Source organism: Orbicella faveolata, unplaced genomic scaffold (genome assembly GCF_042242905.1).
Source record: "Orbicella faveolata isolate gen_17 unplaced genomic scaffold, um_ofav_v1 contig_25, whole genome shotgun sequence".
NCBI lineage: Eukaryota > Metazoa > Cnidaria > Anthozoa > Scleractinia > Merulinidae > Orbicella > Orbicella faveolata.
Window position 1 is genome coordinate 4,264,941 of NW_028301553.1, and position 20,988 is coordinate 4,285,928.

General features: G+C 36.9%; 2 long non-coding RNA genes across 2 annotated transcripts; one reads left to right on the plus strand and one right to left on the minus strand.

Moving 5' to 3' along the window:
* Positions 1-202: 202 nt before the first annotated feature.
* LOC149108641 (uncharacterized) lies at positions 203-10,901 on the plus strand. The gene is made up of 2 exons (XR_016208795.1): positions 203-896; positions 10,520-10,901. It is a non-coding gene; the product is annotated as an uncharacterized LOC149108641 (long non-coding RNA).
* A 2,468-nt stretch (positions 10,902-13,369) lies between these two features.
* Positions 13,370-17,078, minus strand: LOC149108642 (uncharacterized). Its single transcript, XR_016208783.1, has 2 exons — positions 15,160-17,078; positions 13,370-13,496 (listed from the first exon to the last, which is right to left on the minus strand). It is a non-coding gene; the product is annotated as an uncharacterized LOC149108642 (long non-coding RNA).
* Between the last annotated feature and the right edge of the window lie 3,910 nt (positions 17,079-20,988).

A 20,988-nucleotide genomic window follows, 5' to 3' on the forward strand; every position in this document is an offset into this window, starting at 1 on the left:
TCATCAACCTTAATTAATTGAATTTCATCAACGTTAACTGAATTTTGGATGGCAGTGTGCAGAGCTTCACTTCTAGCGTACGATCGATGACTGTTGGAAAAACGTCTCAGCTCAGATAAGTAGATTATGGTTTTCCTATCTTTACACTCCAAGAGTGTCAAAAATCTTGATTCTGATTGTAAAAATTGATAGGTTTTCAAGTTTCGTACCATTGCTGCATATAAGCGTACGGTTGTCTTGTTGTCCAGAAAATACCATAATTTATATCAGTACAATACACGTACACTGTGTTATGTTCGATAATAGTTATTATCATGAGACTACCGTTTGTTTGGAAGGACTTTGGGTCGAACTTTTGTTGGCTCAGATCATTTTCGCGTGGGGGGTGGAGTTATTATGTGAAGGAACATCTTGCACTTTTCATTTTACGTTCTTGGAATTAAGCGTCTGAAAACGTTTAGGTGAAGAGGAGAATACCACGACGTAAATAGTCATAAAAAAGATTTTTTAATGATCATTAAATCCAATTTTGATAGCTAGCTTATATTATAACCAAGTTAGAAAGCATTATCCTTGATTCTTAGAAGCGCGAACAATACAACCCATCTTGGATTCCATGGGAATTCTATTTCATTTTTGAAGAAAATGTTAAAATTCGAAAACACATCAAAACACTACTGTTTTCTGAAAAGTTACATAGTTATCAATTGAATCTGACACTGCTGTAAATTTATTAGTTGACAAGGTAGTGTTGATTGAATATTCTTTTTTCTCTGTCTCTCTCGCTCCAGGCGGCTGATATATCACTGTTGACAGAAAGGGTAGCCATCTTGGATCGCAATGTACTGTTGGACTCTGGCACAAGTTGACTATTGGAAACATCAAATCTCAGATAAGTACATTATTTCTACTCTCGTTAACTTTTAACAGTTTCGGCGTAAGAATTATGAAAATCTCAGAAACTGATTAACTAGAAGATATTGTCTTGATGAAGAACCAAATTCTTAGAATTAATATTAACAATATGAGCAAATCAGTAACGAGAATACACATTTTGAGCATGGGATGTACTTAAGAGTTACCACTTAGAAAAACTAAATTCTCAGAGTTAACATTTAAAACAATATGAGAAAACCAGTAATGAGAATATACATTTTGAGCATGGAATATGTTAAAAGTTACCACTCAGTTCGTTATGCATTGATGAAGACCATAACCAAAAGTTGTGGAAATTGAGATAAGAGAAAAAAAGTATTTTGCTAAATTGAGAACAATGGTGGTTTCTTTACGAGAAAAATTTAAATGAAGAGGAAGGGGTAGTAAGTAATTAATACATGGCCGCAGCTTATCAATAAAATCATGTCGTGAATGCTCACTAGTATTCCCATTAAGCCGAGATGAATGACACAACGAACTGTCGTTTTGCATGTATATATCCTTTGCATTTGAGTAGTATTCTCAAGAATATAAAGTGAACTATCTCAATTGAAAGTTTTTAATCTGCCAGTTCGTCACTTCTCATACATTGCAAACTTCATGTAAGAGTGCTGTTTGTACAGCCGTATAACTCTTGACGGTATCACAATGAGCCAAATTAAAAGTAAGATTGCTCTAAAAAGGACTTCTTCTGTTTTTTGTTTGTTTGTTTGTTTGTTTGTTTGTTTTTGTCAAGTAAAGAAGGATTTTAAATCTTGAAAAAAATCTTGGAAAGGCACAGCTGGTCAGATAGCCGGACTACAATAGATCGTTTTCACTGTCGTGCAATAGAAAAAAAACAAGGAAATTCGATCTTATTGAAGATAAATAAAGAAGACTCCTCTCCAGGTTTTAGGTCTATGCGCCGTCCCAAACTTCAGTTATTTGCCTAAATGTTTTGCACAAATTTAAAGAGCTCAGTATGGTGCCGCCATATTGGTGTACCTCCGTGGTACACCAATTGGCGAATCTTTGTTTACAATATTTGCCCCATAAGTGATACAGTTTCTGATGGAAATTCTGAATGTTGAAAGGGCATAGCACGATCAACTGTGTCAAGGAATTTGAGCGCGATGTATTGCATAATTTTTGAGCGACGCGGGTTTAAAAACTCAAAATCAGGAGCCATAATCGGGGACGGAGACCGTAAGCGCGCGCCATATCTAGTATTGGGGTTGTCCCCATGATATGGGACAATAATTCTATTTTTAGAACAAATTGCGCCATCGCCTGCGGCACACGCGCGTACATGCTGCGAGGATTTTTGCAGATGTCGCGCGGGGGAAATGGCGTCCGAAATTCCCGACATTTTTCATGTTCTGGCCCACAACTCAACGCGTTTACGTCTGTTGGAATTTTGCTTAAGTATTTTCGTCGTAAGCTGCTCCAGTTTGAGTCAAGTAAGACAGTGTCGAATTTAGGTATGTTCCGCTTTAAGCTTAGATATATATCGCTGACCAAGTTGTGTTCCGACGGATGCTTCTGTTACATGAGCTATACATTACCCCACTTTAAATTTCACATATGTTGAAGATTGACAGCTTTTCCATTACACAGCAAAAAACTAGCTGGATATATTTAGATATAGCAGAGCTTCAGGACTTCATAGTTTCCTAGCTCCTCTTGCCACTCGCTTGCGAGGAATTTGCCAGTCTATCGCGACCGAAAGGTAAAACAAAATTTGCTAGTTTGAGTTTCGCCTGAATTGTAAGCAACGCTTGATGTTTCATCAAGGCCCAATAACTTTACCTCCGTAGATACTGCTGAGTTTTATTCGTGTAAAATCCAGTAAATTCTCTGTTGTCGATGAACGAGAGCGCCCGCCGATGCGTGTTTTGTACAGTCAGTAAACATGACAAATTGTACTTCCGCCGCACTTTCGTGTGAAAGCGTACATCGAACTCGAACAATAACTCTGTAGTTTTGAAATATGTTTAAGATTGATAAGTGTTTGAGAACATATTAAAAGCTAAGCTGAAAATATGCGAATAAGGCAGAAATAATCAGCAAAGTACGAGATGTACGATGACGTTTTCTTTGATCAACTTCGAATAACGATTTCGATTTTGTTGATCGAGTTATCAAAACTCCTTGTCTATTTTCATTTTCGCAGTGTAAAACTTCACTATGCTTATGTTGAAGAAACACACATGATGTTAGTAGCCTTTTTTGCGTTCGTGAAATTTGTTGCAGCATCTCGACACAAAAGATAACGAAAGAAATCTTTGTCAAGATTTGTTGGCAATTGAAAACACCGACTCGGACTTGAAAGTGCACGAGCTGCACTATGCAAATGAGCTAATTGTACGCGTCAGACTTTCCTTTCAAAAACTTTTGCAAACACACCAAACAATAAGAAACCATCAAAACACGTTTTGGTTATGATTCACCATTGTCTGAGAAACTCACAAATTAACTCGATACCAGAGTAGAGAGTTTCTTGCTATATTCTTAAGTCAGAACGAACGAAAAAACATACGCGTAAGCTTTCAACTAGCGCGAGCAGATCTTATTATCCATTCTCAGCGGGAGATTGAAGTCTTGTTTTCGACCCTGAAAAGCCCACCTTTTCCGTTAGCTCAGAGCGTAAAACTACATATAAGCGCCCTGGTTCGTATTCCCTGCCTTATTCCCTACCTACGCTGTGAAAAATACGCAAGATAATCCCCAAAGGTCTTTCAACTCCCACCATTTGATCACGCAACGTGACAACATCCACGCAAGAGCCCTCGACATGTGCGTGGATCCGCGCGGAGATATGACGTCAGGATGGCGCAATTTGCTCTAAAAATAGAAAAATTGTCCCATATCATAGGTGCGCGCGGATCCCAAGACTTACGGTCTCCGTCCCCGATTATGGCTCCTGCTCAAAATTTAACAAAGAATGTAAATGCTCATTAGGGCGTTTGCCACCCAGAAATTTGGCGGTTTTTTAAGGCCAATTTCTCCTGGAATATTACAGCCAAAGAGCCAAAAGTTTCACCAATTACTAAGTTTCACAAGCTCTTTAAATTGTTGTAGTCAATTCGTGTCTAGCGTGATACCTTCTCCGTGCATAGTAGTATGTCAATGAGGAAAAATGTAAAAAATGACCTCAGCAAAGATTCGCCAATATGGCAGCCGGAAAATAGTGTGACAATCTGGATCTTCTTGGTTATCTAGGCCATTGATTGACTATTCTGCACAAACCAACATATTAACACTTAACTGCTACTTTTATTTCACGAAGGGCTAAAAATCATGAGATAAGTATATATTTTTCGACAAACGCGATGTTCCGCACTGCCATAACTCTAAAATTCAAAATGCACTTGTTACCAAACGAAGGACACCATTGCGCTGAAATGCTGTCAAGATGTATAATTTTCGCACCTCTTATGCCTGATGAGGATAGAAACTCTGGTGGTTCTTTACGTTTGGATTTAAACGCTTGATGACGTCACATGAAAACGTTCCACTGAATTGAGCATAGAATAATTAAAGTTGCCTTATTCAGATCTAATCATTAATTAGTTCTACAATAATAATTAAGACAAAATCCGAGAGGAAATCGAGCAATTTCAGTTTTTATTGGACAAAAAGCTCCATCCAGAGTAATTCTAAGTATCTTGCAGTCCTTTCTGCATTTTCTAAAAGGTTACGATATAAATAGTTGCTTGAAATAACACCGAAAACCATTTCCCATGGAAATGTGGGAAAATAAGTTTCAAAGTTTAGAGAAATTGTGCAAGCAAAGGTAAACCTTCATCATCAGTTTCATTTCACCAGTAATTTCAAGTATTTCATATGAACTTCAAAATCTGTTTCAGTCGACATTTGGTGTCGTTAGAAATAATTTCCTTTGAGAAGATGTTTAGAACAGTCGCACAGCCGTTTGCAATACGATGTGAATAATCTCGGTACAAAGTTTTTTTCCACTTGTTACTCAAACGTCTTGTAGATTCCTTCTTAATTGCTCGGAGGAAGATTATTGAATGAACTTGGTGAGCAATTGTAAAAGGAGACCATGAAACAACTTTCATACCGTTACTGGAATTTGTTAACACAGGATTTGGCAATATGACTTCTACCAGTACCAGAGTATACAAGCTTATTGAAGTGCCTTTGCAATTAATTTTCGACTTGTTTTTTTACTTGCATAATGTTTACATTAATGGAGCCCTGAGTAGTTTCTTTTTTCATCACGGCATGCTTATGGAAGCACGTAAGGATACTTTTTTGAATATTTTAACCGACCCACCCCTCCAAAAGAATGAAAAACGGCCTTTCAGAATATATTTAGGTAATTTCAGAATATATTTGCACATTGACCATTCAAAATCTGTGCAATGTATTCTTTGGGGGGTTAAATCTTTCACGGACTCGTAGATAGATCAGAAAGAGAAAATGTTTTTCAAAAAAAATTGCTATGAATTAATTTAGGTCTATGGGTTAAATTTCACGGAGAAAACGTTTTTTCGCAATTTGCGATGAGTTCTCTTTCATCAAATTTTCTCTCATCAAATGTTCGTGATACAATGTTAACCGAAAACTGAAGTTCATTTAAAAATTTAATAAAGCAAAATTGTACTTATTAGAGTGTTTCATGTGAAAAAACGTTTTGAATGACATTCCAATGGGGGAAAGTAGCATTGTTGACTGGCCGTATTATCTATTGGACGAAACTTTGTGCTAAAATATTCAGAAAATACAAATTTTAAAGAAGACTCATGAATTATTATAACTGATCATAAAACGTAAATTGAAACTGTGTTAACACAACAATATTAAAGACATGATACAAGGTCAGCTAGACTTCGAACTGGAAATCCTTGAAAAAAAACGCGGATGATATAATTAATAAATGGAATTTCTGTCGCTTATTTAAATCGACTTGAAAGATTCTACTTCTTGACTGGTTTTAAACTCACTACTTTGTTTTCAATTTCATTGGAAACTGCATGCGAAAACCTCTGTTTTTTATACATGAAAGAATGAATTTTGAGTTGTGGATAAGAAATGAAATAGTTAGCTTAAGCAACGACGATACCTACGGCAGGGACGACTCCTAGAAAGAAAAATGATATTTCTAATCTCCCAACAATCTGGATATCTGCTCCGTACCCCAATCAGTACTTAAAACTTGCTCAAACTAAATATGTAATGCCAGCGATCCATTCCAAAAAGAAATACAAAAAATTTGCCATCCCGACCTACGTTCTTCAAAATGCGCAGAACCTGTTCATGTCACATTACGGCTACAAAATGCACAAAGACTTAAAACGCACGCGCACAGCCATTGTTCTACTCAATAAACTTTTTGCTTGGTGACGTTTTCGTTGCTGTTTTATGTTTTTTTTTTCTTCATTTGGGATTTTTTATTTCCACAATTACATCAATTACAATCCTTTTTTTAACAATTAATTTACAGAAGAACGAATAAAGTTTGGTTTACAGAAGTTAACAATGACACCGTATTGAATTAAGAAAAAAGATTTTGTCAATTCTTATCTTCATACTTATTTAACTTAACGATTTTCCTTAATGATAGCGTTGTCTACTATAATTATTAGTTAAAATTGTTCCTCAAAGATCTTCTATTATTCTTTAAACAATTTAGTTTTATTCGATTTGAAATGTGTTTTTCAGTTTCATATTTAATTACCTAAATTCTTATGAAGTGGCTCAAGGAAGGTAATGTTTCTCTACATCGACAAGTCCACAAGAGAGATTTTCCTAAAATTACTATCTAATTAAATAGATCCATCTCCTCCTCAAAAGACCCAACAATAACATTGCAATATGTAAGCGAGAGGCTTCTGCAACTCTTGATTGTGCTCAAAACCTTTTTCATTAACCTCATGCCAAAAAGAATATGAAAAAGAACAACCGAACAAAATATGGGATATTGTTTCCGTTTGCTGATTACAGATGCAGTTGGGATTAGAAACGTATCCTATTTTACACAGGCGGTCATTAGTAAACAGAACAGAATTCAACACTTTGTACCGAAAGGAGCGTAGATACGGTTCATTAGCAGCCCTCACTGGCAGAAGAAATGCCTCTGAAACTTGCTTGTCATCAAGGCTAAATTCTTTCTTTAGCTTGACCCATTTACTTGGTTTTCCAATTTTTGTTTTATAGGAAAACAATAGTCAAAGTCACATTAGCGTTTGCCTGTACTGTGCTACGCAATGTTAGAAGATTGGAAAAAAATAAGCAATCATTATCAACACAATATTAAGATTAATAAATTTCTACGTGACTGAGACTGCCCTTCCGTCCAAAAAATTTTCGTTGCCGTTGCCGTCGTGGTTTGCTTGAGCTCCTTAATGTCCGGAAAGTTAGAACACACGGGTAACTGGGAGCGTAAGGCGGTGTTTCGTAAGACATTTCCGTAAATTCAAATTTATAATCATATTACCTTTGTGGGATAACTGCTTGCAAATGATTTGTTTCTCCGCCTCTTTTAGCGTAATTCCGAGAGTAGTTAACGCAATTTTCCTGTGTTTATTTTTCTTTGGTGACATCAGACAATAAGTGTTTCTGATTTTCGTGAGTGGATAATTTCCAGCTAGAACTGATACGAAAAGTAAGTGTTCCATGAGTGGTGAATTCAATGTTTGGGCGTTAACAGGGTCTGAAGACAGATGTCAGCGAGGCATCAATTCTAAACCAAACCCGGTTGTTCACTGCATCACATGACTAAAAAAATGTATTATGGTTATGTTTGACAAAGGGAAATTGTGACAGGCGAGAGAGTTTACAAAACTGTTTGGCTATGTATATACCAGCCCAAAGGGAAATAAATAGACGGCTTTCTTGTCAATTTCAAATTAAAAACTGACTCTTCGTATATCACTTGCATAAAAAAGTGACTTGACTCAGCTCGAAAGCTCATTTCAAGGGCACCGCTTTAAATATTGCAAATGAGCCAACGGATAATAAAGTTATAAAATTGACAGTGGATCAGCAATTAAATCTCTTGACTGAATTAAGACATTGCCAACGAGTCAGGTGATTAGAATAAATAGTAAATCAACTATGACATATTGTCTTGATGTCAAAATTTACAATATTTATTGCCAAATTTTCATCTTTCGCATACAAAAATCTACGAGAAAGAATGTAGCAACTAAGTATTGAATGTTTCATACTTTTAAGTGGAAAAAATATCAAACGTAAGATTTATTTTGCCAAATCGCTCCCATTGTGGGCTGAAATAGCGCCACAAAACATCAGCAACAGATTGTTTTCAGTCGTGTGTCGTGACGAAAGCTGACTCTATGCATTGTTAAAGAGGAGGCTAGGTAGAAGAAATGTACAATTTACCATCTCTTTGCGGCGTTCTTATTGGAAAAGGTCAGAGAAAAGAATTGGATTTACGTGTTTGAAAACTTTGTTTAAGTTCAATCTTGACACCAAAATTGCAGTACATATTCAAGAAGGGAAATCGATGCCCCCAGAATAACCATTACGTTTGATTTAGGAATTCTGGCTTTATAAATTACCCACAGACAGGTTGTAAGAACTGTTCCTGTGGCATATTGTGTAGATTTCATCTCGATACAGTCGCATTAAAGAGCATTAAATGAAGCGGCTGCAATTTGTGGCAGCTCGACTTAGCCTGTTTTTTTAAAAAACTAAATCAGTGACGACTAAGATGTTCAACGACAAAATAGGAAAAAAATTCCAAAGTAATACCAGGAGTGCGAATTTAATTCCTTACATGGTACAGTCACATGAAAAATGATAAGGAAAAACAGTACTTTTGTTTTAAGCGTCCTGTCCAAAAAAAGTTAAGGTTGTGAAGTTCTTAACCAGTGATTTGTAGAAGAAAAAGTGAGAAACTTGCTGAACTGTAATTCAGAGGTGGATTGTTTATAAATTCAAGAGAAAGATATCTTTGCCATTTCGGTGCAAACGAAGATGTGATTTTCCAGCATACGCTCCGCTCCAGTTTTCACGTATTGTTCCTAGAAAGCGGTAACAAATTCAAGTTAAAAAGTCGTTCATCACTGAAACGTGTTATGTCGATTATAGAAATGGACTCTATTATTTCTAAGAAATAGTGATCAACAGCTCATTTCTCCTTTCACCAGATGATGAGAATTTCAATTAATTTCAGTTAATTACAATAATATTAATTTCAACAAGATGATGAGAAAAAAGGAAGTCATCAACTTTGGATCATTGTCTTGCTGGAGCAGTGAATTGGCCATTTCCGAGTTTACCTTGTCCTTCTGTTTGAAAACGAGTTCTCGTGCAAAACCACTTTTGCGATGGAAGGCAAATTTCACTCTCGATTTCTGATTTTTTTCTAATTTCTTTGTGTACGATGACAATTAAAAAATAAGATGGTCAATACGCAGACACGTGAGTTAAGTTATAATTATCCATTTCCAACGTTCAATAGTGCTGCCCACTTTGTTGCAAAAGTAAACAAGAAGTAAAGTTATATTATTCCATGATGATGATTAGTTTTCGATTTTCCATTGTTTTATTGTAACCAGAAATAATTTGGCAACACTCTGTTAGAAATGCTGCGGGATAGCTTAAGGCATTTTAAAATTATTCGGTACCTTTAAGATTCCTGGAAGGAATATAGCCTAGAGTAATAAAATATTTCTGTTTGTCGTGAACGGATATTAAATTTTCCAGTTAGTACCGATAAAAAGTGGTAACTCCATACATGTTTGGAGCGTTTCTAGCTACGGTCTTGAGAGAGGTGTCGGCAAGGCATCAAATTCCCCAACAAACCCGTTCTCTGTATAAAATGACTTACTATACACGACAAGTTCAGTGAGAAAATAAAAGCACTCTGTTTAACATTTCCGACAGTGGGAAACTGACAAGCGAGATAGTTTACAAATCTGATTTTGCCATCAGTCTCCAAAACGAAATAGAGCTTTTCGTCTACCAATTTTGAGTTTAAAATATGTTTCTTCACACTTCAGTTACACAAATAAACAGTAATTTGAGGCTCACTTAAAGAATGGCTTGATTTAGCTGGAAAGATCATTTCATGGGCACTTTATAAAATAGTAAATGAGTCGAGTCAAATGCTTTGTCTTACGGATAAAAAGGGTTTAAAATTGACAGGGGAAGAGCAACGTGTTCGTCACGTATAAAATAGCGGCAAGGTAGAACTGAATGAACTTTTCAATTCTCAAGAACTAGAAATCAACATACAATTTCTCCTAGCTGTTTTTAAGGTAGCTGAAGTAGATCTACAGTTCTTATTCATTTTAGCAGAACACGTTGTTAACTTGACTTTCTATAGAATGATAATAGAATCCTGGTTAACGGATTTTGTGATAAAGAAGAACCCAAATATTGATGGCATCCTATCAAACCCAAACGATACGAATAGCTTGTGTATATGAAAAGAAATTAAAGAAAGAAAAAACTTGACATAGAGATTTGAAATTTTTGCGCTCATTCTTGTTAAACCAGTACAGTTGGCAAATTAGCATATAACGTCTCAGTGCACGTATTTTCAATTGTCTAGATAGCACTTACACTTGCCTTCTGACTGATCAATAATGATAATTCTTGTCAACAGGATCACAGATATTAGACGGATCCGTTAAGAAAATGGACTGCAGCACTTATCAATATTACATTCAACCACCTTAAAATAGTGTTAAAAAAGGAGGTCAGCAAGTCTTCGAAAAGAGTTAAACATTACTGACTTTTTGAAAGCTATTTCATCAATAAACAAGACTGGCAAGGTAGCTTTCATCAGCATTTTCTTCTCTGAAACAATGTGAATCAAAGTATAATACTTAAGTGAAATTTCGCAAAGCCTTTCCTGGTGTTAAGAAGGTGTAAGGGCTAATTAAAGGACTCACAAAAAAGAGCTCTTGAAACCTTCTACAACATTAGATCATTAAATAACGAAAACAAGATATATAAACAAGCCGCAAACTAAGTTTCCGGCCAAATCTTGTGTCCTTGTCCATTACTTTAAAACTTAAACGGTGTGTTAATAAATAAAGATCTAACCTCCCCCCCCCCCAATGATCGCAACATGTCAATCCAACATATCATAACATTTTGTGCGTAACATGTTGCACGCGCTTGGCCACCCTCTTGAGACATGTTCAATCATATTACGTGCTGATGGCTAATACTTCACCAAAACACCAAACATGTCACAACAGGGTAGATAAACGCACACAACATGTTGGGAGGAGGTAGTAGGGAGCACGATAACTCTTTTTTCCCTCCTTCCTCCTCCCCAGAGGAGGTAGTAGGGAAAAAGAGTCATCTTGCTCCCTACTACCTCCTCTGGGGAGGACGAAGGAGGGAAAAAGAGTCATCCTGCTCCCTACTACCTCCTCCCAACATGTTGTGTAAGTTTGTCTCGATGACTCTTTTTCCCTCCTTGCTCCTCCCCAGAGGAGGTAGCAGGGAGCAAGATGACTCTTTTTCCCTCCTTGCTCCTCCCCAGAGGAGGTAGCAGGGAGCAAGATGACTCTTTTTCCCTCCTTGCTCCTCCCCAGAGGAGGTAGCAGGGAGCAAGATGACTCTTTTTCCCTCCTTGCTCCTCCCCAGAGGAGGTAGCAGGGAGCAAGATGACTCTTTTTCCCTCCTTGCTCCTCCCCAGAGGAGGTAGCAGGGAGCAAGATGACTCTTTTTCCCTCCTTGCTCCTCCCCAGAGGAGGTAGCAGGGAGCAAGATGACTCTTTTTCCCTCCTTGCTCCTCCCCAGAGGAGGTAGCAGGGAGCAAGATGACTCTTTTTCCCTCCTTGCTCCTCCCCAGAGGAGGTAGCAGGGAGCAAGATGACTCTTTTTCCCTCCTTGCTCCTCCCCAGAGGAGGTAGCAGGGAGCAAGATGACTCTTTTTCCCTCCTTGCTCCTCCCCAGAGGAGGTAGCAGGGAGCAAGATGACTCTTTTTCCCTCCTTGCTCCTCCCCAGAGGAGGTAGCAGGGAGCAAGATGACTCTTTTTCCCTCCTTGCTCCTCCCCAGAGGAGGTAGCAGGGAGCAAGATGACTCTTTTTCCCTCCTTGCTCCTCCCCAGAGGAGGTAGCAGGGAGCAAGATGACTCTTTTTCCCTCCTTGCTCCTCCCCAGAGGAGGTAGCAGGGAGCAAGATGACTCTTTCCATGGTTAATTTATTCATATATTCAATTTAGGTAATGACTCCAGAAATCGTAATAAACAAGGTGGAAATGCTTTTATTATTGTCCTTTACTTTGCTTGGAAGGAGAATTACTTTGCATTTAAATTTAGTTGAATCCAAGATACAGTTTTTATTCCTTAAGCGGAGCGCATTGCCTCAAGAAAATCGTCAGTGAGAGATACCCGTACACGATATTTCGGGCACAGTGGTTCATCTTTTGTCCAAAATTTCCCACTATCTTACCGGGGAATATTGTTAGAAGAGCATTAATTTCTGTTCCTCAAACCTCCACTCCACTGAATGAAACAATCACGCGTGAGGAATAAATTTCTTTTATAATCCTTTACTTTTTTAGGAAGGAGATTTGGAGGGAAGTATATGTCTTAACCATAATCTCTTAATCTTTCCTTTTAAAGTCAAAAGTGGTTACATTTTCAGTAAAACTTCCTCCCAAAGTAATTTTCTTTAAGATGGTCAAGGTTTAGGAAACGGCTGAAAGACTAGACTGCTTATTTATGCCCGTAGTGTCGACACAGTGTAGTTTAGTCTTACCGCTACTTCTTAACCTTTAACCCTCTCAGAGAAAGGTACTTTGGGAGGAAGTCTACCTCATATTACAACCCCTTTTTGAACTTTAAAGGGCGAGTGGAGGATTATGGATGAGAGTTAAACTTCCTCTCCAAATATTCTCTCCAGGAAAGTAAAGGATTATGGACGAGATTTAGTCCTCCTTCGCGATTGTTTCATTCAGGGGAGTGGGGGTTTTGGGGGACAGGAATTAAGACTCTTCGAACAATCTTCCCCTGTAAGATGGTGGGGGATTTTTGGCCGAAGATAAACTACTGTGCACAATGGCTCGTGCAGGGGTATCTCCCGATTTTTTTATTATCTGACGATTTTTTTCTGGCATTGCCCTCTTCTTTGGGAATGAGCAATGTTCATTGGATTAAACTGAATTTAAATGCAAAGTAAAGGACAACGACACAGGTTTAACCGCACTCACCTTTCTGGTTCTGCGGCATATTTTTTTCTACAGCTATTTTCTAAATAATATTTTATCACAGGAAGGTGTAAGAGCTTATTGGATTCTAGTCTTTAATTTGCTCTTTGCACCTTCCTTACATCAGCTAAGTTTACTTTCGTTATTTGCGAAAATCGCTATCTTTTTATTCTTCCCTCATACAGACTTGATATTATATATATTCACGTCCGCTTCATTTGTTAATCAACTATATCATCGTAACTTACTATGAGGATCGACAGATTTACGATAAACGGAGTACAGGTGCTTTTCTTAAAGTTTATTTCCAAGTTCAAAGAGAATTTATTTGAAAGTGTTTCTGCATTTGTCTTTTAGCCAGTTGTTCGCTGTGGTGTATCATTGTTCACTTTCTTTACTATTCCTCAGGCTACCTGTTGATCGAATCAAATATTAACAGTTCATCAGAATGTGTCACGCAGAATCAACATGTATTATTATGCGCTGAACTGTCGGAGTGAGGGTGCTGCTGCGACACCCTCCTACTCGTTCTATATTTTCTTTCCAAATAAAGCTTACTGTGCTTACATACATAATGAAATGTTCACAAGGTAACGTTAGCTTTTGGCTTCAGAAGAAAATAAACAAATACTAAGCAAAATAAACTAGTCGTTTAAAATATAGAACTCTTACTAAATGATTGCCAATTAAATCTCTACACTTTAAAACGTCACCATAGTGTTATCGAGCGCAGAATGAACTGTCTTTTGAGTCCATCTTTCAGCTTTGTCCGAGCGATTATCTGTTTTTTTTTCTAAAATTTCGAGTGCTGTGACAGCAAATGGCCTTGTTTCACTGAGCCTTCTGGAGAATTTGATTATCCATTCAATATTTCTAAATCCTCTTCCGAAACTTCGGCGAGACGAGAAAAAATGTCCCTATTTTGCAGACTATCTTCAACCACTGAATAGTAATGGCTGATCGTACAAGGTATACCTTAGCCAATCAAAATGCAGTATTGCATTAGTATAATCCGGTAGATTTGTACTAATGATAAACAGATTACTGTACCGTTGTCAAGCACAATAACTGTTGGTTATTAATTCTTACATAATGATCAAGAGTGATCACAATAAAACGTTTTCATGAAATCATTATGAAGACTGATTGACTTTGTGAATTCTTTTGTTAGAAAACATTTTTGGACCTAGAAATTTTAAAGTTAAAATTGTAAATTTCATTTTCAAAGTTAAAACTTTAACTTTGCAGCAACTATTTACTTCTGCTGGCATGTTGACACGACCTTGTTTCCTTACTTATGATCAACAACACGCTTTGCCTCCATCTGAACCAGTAGGGAAGAAATGACTTGCATTTAATGTCTTTTTTCAGGTTTTCTGAACTGTACTTAACAAATCTTAAGAAAGAAACTGACATATTCATTTCCACTTGTCTTATTCGCATCCTTGGATGGGCCGTGGCTCAATATTTCTCTGCAAACTGAAGTCGAGTGATACAAAACTTAAGCCCTGCTCCGCTGTGTTAATACTTGGTTGGATTATCGCTTACAGAAAACAGCACCTCTTGTCAAAGATAGTTTTTTATGTTTTTGGTATCCTTAAAGGGACACAGTCGGCTTTGGGACCGCGCTGACCTGGACACTAGTTTTCTCACTTTGAAAAAGTTCACCTCAACCTGAAATCAAAGATACTCGTCGAGTACATCTAGAAATCCGCTTCAATCTTCGCAGTGTTTTGCTTGATTTTCAATCGTTTACTGAAAAACCTGTTTTTGAGTGGGCCTTTGCTCATCCTATGTTTTGTATCATATTTGGTTAAAAACAGTATGGATCGTGTCTCTGTGATATGCAAATTAACTATGAAATCAGATGGTATCTAATGCGCATGTGCTCCAGCTGACTGTGTCCCTTTAACTTTTAATAGGGTACCACTGATTCATGCTTCAAAAGTATTCATATTATTGATAAAAGAACGTAAAACCGAAAAATCAAAAACAAAGCCTCTCCAGTCTTTTCAAGGTACTGGACGTTTTTTTAAGCTTTTCGAAATATATGAACTGATTATGTCCTTCTCAAACCTTTTTATCAGCCTAGCGTTTTTGTCAGTAGTCCGACATCACCAAGTCCAATTACATCCTTTACAGGGACAGGATCCGGTACTTCTTTTTTTATTAGGTTACGTCGGTCCTTGCAAATTGACCTTGTGTTTTCACTGCTTACCAAAGCGTGGCTTATAACTACCATAGTACACTTGCCTGCCAAGGAGTTGAAAAACAAATATTGCTTCGGAAACAACATCAAAACTCGATCTGCTATTACCGACCAGCTAAGAAATAGACTGACAAATGCGGGGTAAAAATACAACCTTTATCAGCAATGATGTGAAATGATTTCCTGCTGCAAATTATTAACGACCTGTTAACATGTCCACGACTAAATTTCCTCACGGTTACGTGTTTGATTCTCGGTTCCAGTTTCTTATAGGTCATCGATACAATTTCAAGCATATCCTTAAGACAGTTGCATTTGTTCAAATCATAGTTAACAGAGGGAATGGTTAAGGATCCCAGCAAACATCAAAAAAGCAAACAAACAGGCTAAGAGTTATGTTGGAAGGTCTTTGACCCTGTACATCTTTTTGTTTTATGCTCCTAGACTGTGCATGAATTACGTAATCGCAATATTTCTATTGGTTAGCTGTATGAGCACACATAACAACTTTTTGTATTTTTCCAGATTTTGGGCAGGGTCAACCTCCCTCCCCCGCCCCAAACAGCCAACAAAAACATACAACAAAGAAATTTGCCATGATTCATAATCATTTCCCTCTATTAACCATGTTCAAATGTATCGTGTTTAAGTACTTTCTTATCTCACTTTAATTATTAATTGCCTTAATTGCCAATGCGTCTCGAAACAGTATTTAGGTCAATGCTCTTTCCAGTATCTTGATAAAGTGAAAACATTGGAAACTGACGCAGATCAATATAAATAACTAAACTTGGTAACTCCTTGTTAAAACAATCAGGGAACGTTTTGTTGTGTCAATTAGTTCACTGCTTTTCTTGACGCTCCTGTGGCAAACAGGCACACTCAAAGGTGTTTAATGAATTTTAGTGTACTTTTCTAAGCTCAAGTCCATGTTTTAGACATTTTTATGGTTTTTACAAAGTCTTAATTAAGAAAAAAAAATTGAATCGCCATATTTTTTAGTATTTTCAAACTTTTTGACATATTTGCAAATTTTGAAATCCAAGATGGAGGTCCTTTTTAAAAGCACGATATCAGTTTTACCTGACAAGTTATTGCACGAAACTTAACATTTCTAGATGATTTATCACCACATACTGCATATATGTTTTATTACTATACCGCATTTATAATTTGATGAACATGGAAAGAGACGCTCTCAGTTAACCTTCACCCTTTGCAGGTTCTAAAATTTGTTTCATTTTTAAGAACTCCATATAAGAGATAAAAAGGATAGACGAATATGATTAAAATTCAAAAGGTTTGTTCAAAAGTTCCAAAGCAAAAATTAAACCTTAATGATAATTATGTCTTGAAACCTTTCCTCAGGAATACTGCTTGTAAATACTTCTTGTAAAATCACGGTTCCTGCACTAAGTGAGACTAGTTTCTAACTTCTGATAATAACGTTTTCCAATGCAATAACTTTGTACTAATCTTCCTTATGTCGAATCGATGTAAAACTTTTACACTGAGTTGCTAAAATGAGCTTAGATCAGGAGCCATAATCGGGGACGGAGGTCGTAAGCACGCGCCATTTCTAGTATTGGGGCTGTCCCTATGATATGGGACAATTTTTCTATTTTTAGAACAAATTGCGCCATCGTGTGCGGAAAGCGCGCGTACACGCTGCGAGGATTTTTGCGGTTGTAGCGCGGGGGCAATGGCATCCGAAATTCCAGACATGTTTTATGCTTTTGGCCCACAACTCAATACGTTTATGTCTGTTGGAATTTTGCTCAAATATTTTCGTGGTAAGCTGCTCCAATTCGACTGAAGTAAGGCAGTGTCGAATTTAGGTATGTCCCGTTTTATATCACTCAGACCAAGTTGTGTTCCGCTGCTTCTTTTACAAGAGTTCCACATTACTCCACTATAAATTTCACATATGCTGAAGATTAACAGCTTTTCCGTAACACAGCAAAAAAACTGGTTGGAAAAATTTGGATATTGCAGCGTTTTAGGACTTCAAAGTTTCCCTCCTCTTGCCACGCGCTTGGGGGATTTCGCCAGAGTCTATCGCCACCGAAAAGTAGTAAGCAATTGCAAGTTTGCATTTCGCCTGAATTGTAAGTAACACTTGATATTTCATCAAGGCCCAATAAGTTTACGTCAGTAGACACGGCTAGGCTTTGTTTGTGTAAACATTCAATAAATTGTCTGTTGTCGATGAATAAGAGCGCCCGCCGATCCGTGTTTTTTGCAGTCAGTAAACATGACAAATTGGACTTCCGCAATAATATCTCTAGTTTTTAAATATGTTCAAGGTTGATAAATGTTTGAGAACATATTAAACTGCTTAGCTGAAAATATGTGAATACGGCAGGAATAATCACCAAAGTTACGATGACGTTTTCCTTAATCAACTCGAATAACGATTTCGATTTTGTTGGCTGAGTTATCAAAACTCCTTGTCTATTTTATTTTCGCAGCTCACGTAGGGGCCAAACCACCCCCCTAATGTTTCATGAAGACTATATTTGCTTGGTTTATATATTTCTGAACCAAGTTTGGCAGATGAACTTTTTTTGTTCTCCAGTTTATTTTAATTTGGAAGTTGTGACAAAATGTCAGATTATGACGTCATAATTGAAGACATCACCAAAACGTGCTATAATTTTTTGTAAAATCTGATGTAAAGATTATATCATTGGAAAGGCCTTGCCTTGAAGAGTAAAATGCCGGAAACCGTTTTTTGCTATGATGATTATTTTTTGAGATATGGTAAATTAAATTTTTTTTGCTTTCCCCCCCGGAATTTGCTTAACCATACTGTCCTTCTTAAGTCAGTCTCTCTGGTTTATTTTTTTCAGTCTTTTTCTAGGAAGGCTAATAATCTAGAAAAATAGAAAGCTTGATGTTGTCAAAAATCGTATGGTTTTAGAAATTTGATTTTCGGCTTTGTTAGGATAGTATTAACAGTAAAAAAACGGGTGACGTCACAGGTTATGACGTAACAAAACTTATTTTAACGCAATAACACTAGAGGGATAATTTTTTATTCCGATTTTCTTCTTTATTTTTGCTTTAGTCATCTGGCACATCACATGTGCAACATAGCTGCATTTGCTGGAACAAAATTACGGCTCCAATTTGGTGATTTTTCTCAAGGGGAGGACTCCATATTTTGCAGAGTTATTTTTCATATTTAAAAATGCCATATTTCATGTAATTTTTGTGATATGGACAAATTTTTTTCAGGTTTCAACTCCCCTTGATGTCCTCTTTCCAACACATTGTACAAAATATGCATATTAAAAACTTCAAAAGTGGCAAGAAACATGACGTCATCACTGTGACGTCACAACTTTAACATTTACTGACATTTTTCACATAAATATAATTGGCAATAGGTCTCCTGCTATTCTGCCAAGTTTGGTGTAGAAAGAGTTTATATTTTTTAAGTAATGCGAAATAATGTGAAATATCCAAGAACTGATGAAACATTTGGGGGGTGGTTTGGCCCCTAGCTGTGTAAAATTTCACTACGTTGAAGAAACACACATGATAGTAGCCTTTTGGCGTTAGTGAAAATTGTTGCAGAATCTCAGCACAAAAGATAACGAAAGAAATCTTTGTCAAGATTTGTTGCCAATTAGCTACAATTGAAAACACAGACTCGGACTTTAAAGTGCACGCCCTGGAGCTACTTGTACGCGTCAGACGTTCCTTCCAAAACTTGCCAAACGAGCAGAAATAATAAGAAACTATCAAAAACAGGTTTTGGTTATGATTAAGCACTGTTTGAGAAATTAACAAATTACCTCGATACCAGAGTAGAGAGATTTCTTACATAAACTTTATTCTTTAGACAACATCCACGCGAGAACCCATGACTTGTGCGTGGATCCGCGCGGATGTATGTCCGAGTCAGGGTGGCGCAATTTGTTCTAAAAGTAGCAAAAGTGCCCCATATCATTAGGTGCGCGCAGATCCCGAGACTTATGGTCTCCGTCCCCGGTTATGGCTCTTGCTTAGATTGAAGATTGTTTATTTTTTACGGAAAACGACATTCCAAGGAAGCGGGAGACTGCGCGTGCAGCAATTAACATACTATGTAAATTCAAAGCTTTCTAAAGTTTTCGATTCTATTTTATCTATTTTCTATTTCACTATTACATTTCATAAGTGTAAACAGTAGTTTTGATACCTTTTGACCCGTGTACTTGTTTTATTTATCTATTTTTCTCTGGGTCCATTTTTATTTATTTATTTATTTATTTATTTTTATTTATTTATTTTTTTTTTGCTGTTTGTTTCAAAATGTTTCGACCATTACTTCAGTTTATCATTACAGCTACCCTGAGAGACTAGCGTCACATATTTATTCTAGCTGGAATGTTATTTGTTTGCTGTTTGCTTGAATACTGACACAAAAACTTTATTCACATGCAACAAACTGTTGTTTTCTTGAGAAAAAGAAAATACTCAAACTACACTTTGAAATCTATGTCAGTGAAACATCGCTACATCGAAAACATGACATTTCTCTAAAGGCTTGAGCCCACTTGTGCCCGGACACATGCAAGTACGTATCGAAACCAAACAACGCTCGTAAATATTTTCAGCCACCTGTTCTCTGTTCTAAACGTTAATTTTCCATGTTAAATGGTGTAGCAAGACACTAATTTGCCCTAGGCGATGATATTTTTTCATTCACCTCCATGTTTAACACTGTACTTATATCAGTTACACAGACAAAAAAGTAGTGCATGTTTATATAGATTGGTCAAGCTTCGAACATTGATGACCGAAAAATGATCGTGTTTGGCAAAGCGCAATTAGAATTGTCATGCCGATAAAGTCATGAGCTCTATCAGTCGTTATAAATTAAGTTGCTGTTCGTTCTTGAATGCCTGACAATACTATTTTAAAACACATTTGATTTTGAGTAATTCCTTCTCTAAATGAATCGCCTTTAAAGTTCATTTGCGGCCTCGTATAAGGAAAGCATTGTTCGCACTGCAAATTATCATTGTACTATTAAACTGGAATTGTTCTCGTAAATTGTCGTACATGCTTCTCTGTCTGCAGCGTAAGTGGATCACTTCCTTAAATCTTCGTTCGCAAAGTCAAGCCGAGAGTAAGCTGAAATGCTACGTTAAAATCTTTGTTTTTCACAATGTTTATATCAAAATAAATTTGTAACAATTTCTAGTACCACCACCACGTTTTTATTCTGTTAAATTTGAATTCAAAATGTTAGGAAAAAGCACTTCAATTTTGCATTGCGGAGAATATTCGGCCGTTTCAAGTTGTCCTTTAAAATAATAAATTGCGATGTTCAACCTTCCACTTCAGTCTCGTACTCAAAATATTAATTTTCCCGATTGATTGTCATACATTTCTTTTGTTGTTAGTTTATGAATTTGGTAACATTGCCTTTGTAACATACTTGACAACGCAACGAGGTACGATGTTATATTTTGATCACTCTTGGACTGAATCCGTTAATGGTAAACGACTAGAGAAACAAGAAAACGACTTATCTGAAGTAAGATATTTCCAGGCCAGGGTCCAAGAGCCAGTACACTGCTATCCAAAATGACTACACATTTCTTTGAAAGGGCATTAAACCTAGAAAGAAAGGAAACATCAACAAAATAGCTGGTTAATATTGATTGTATCACTTAACACTTACTGTTTTCACAATGTTC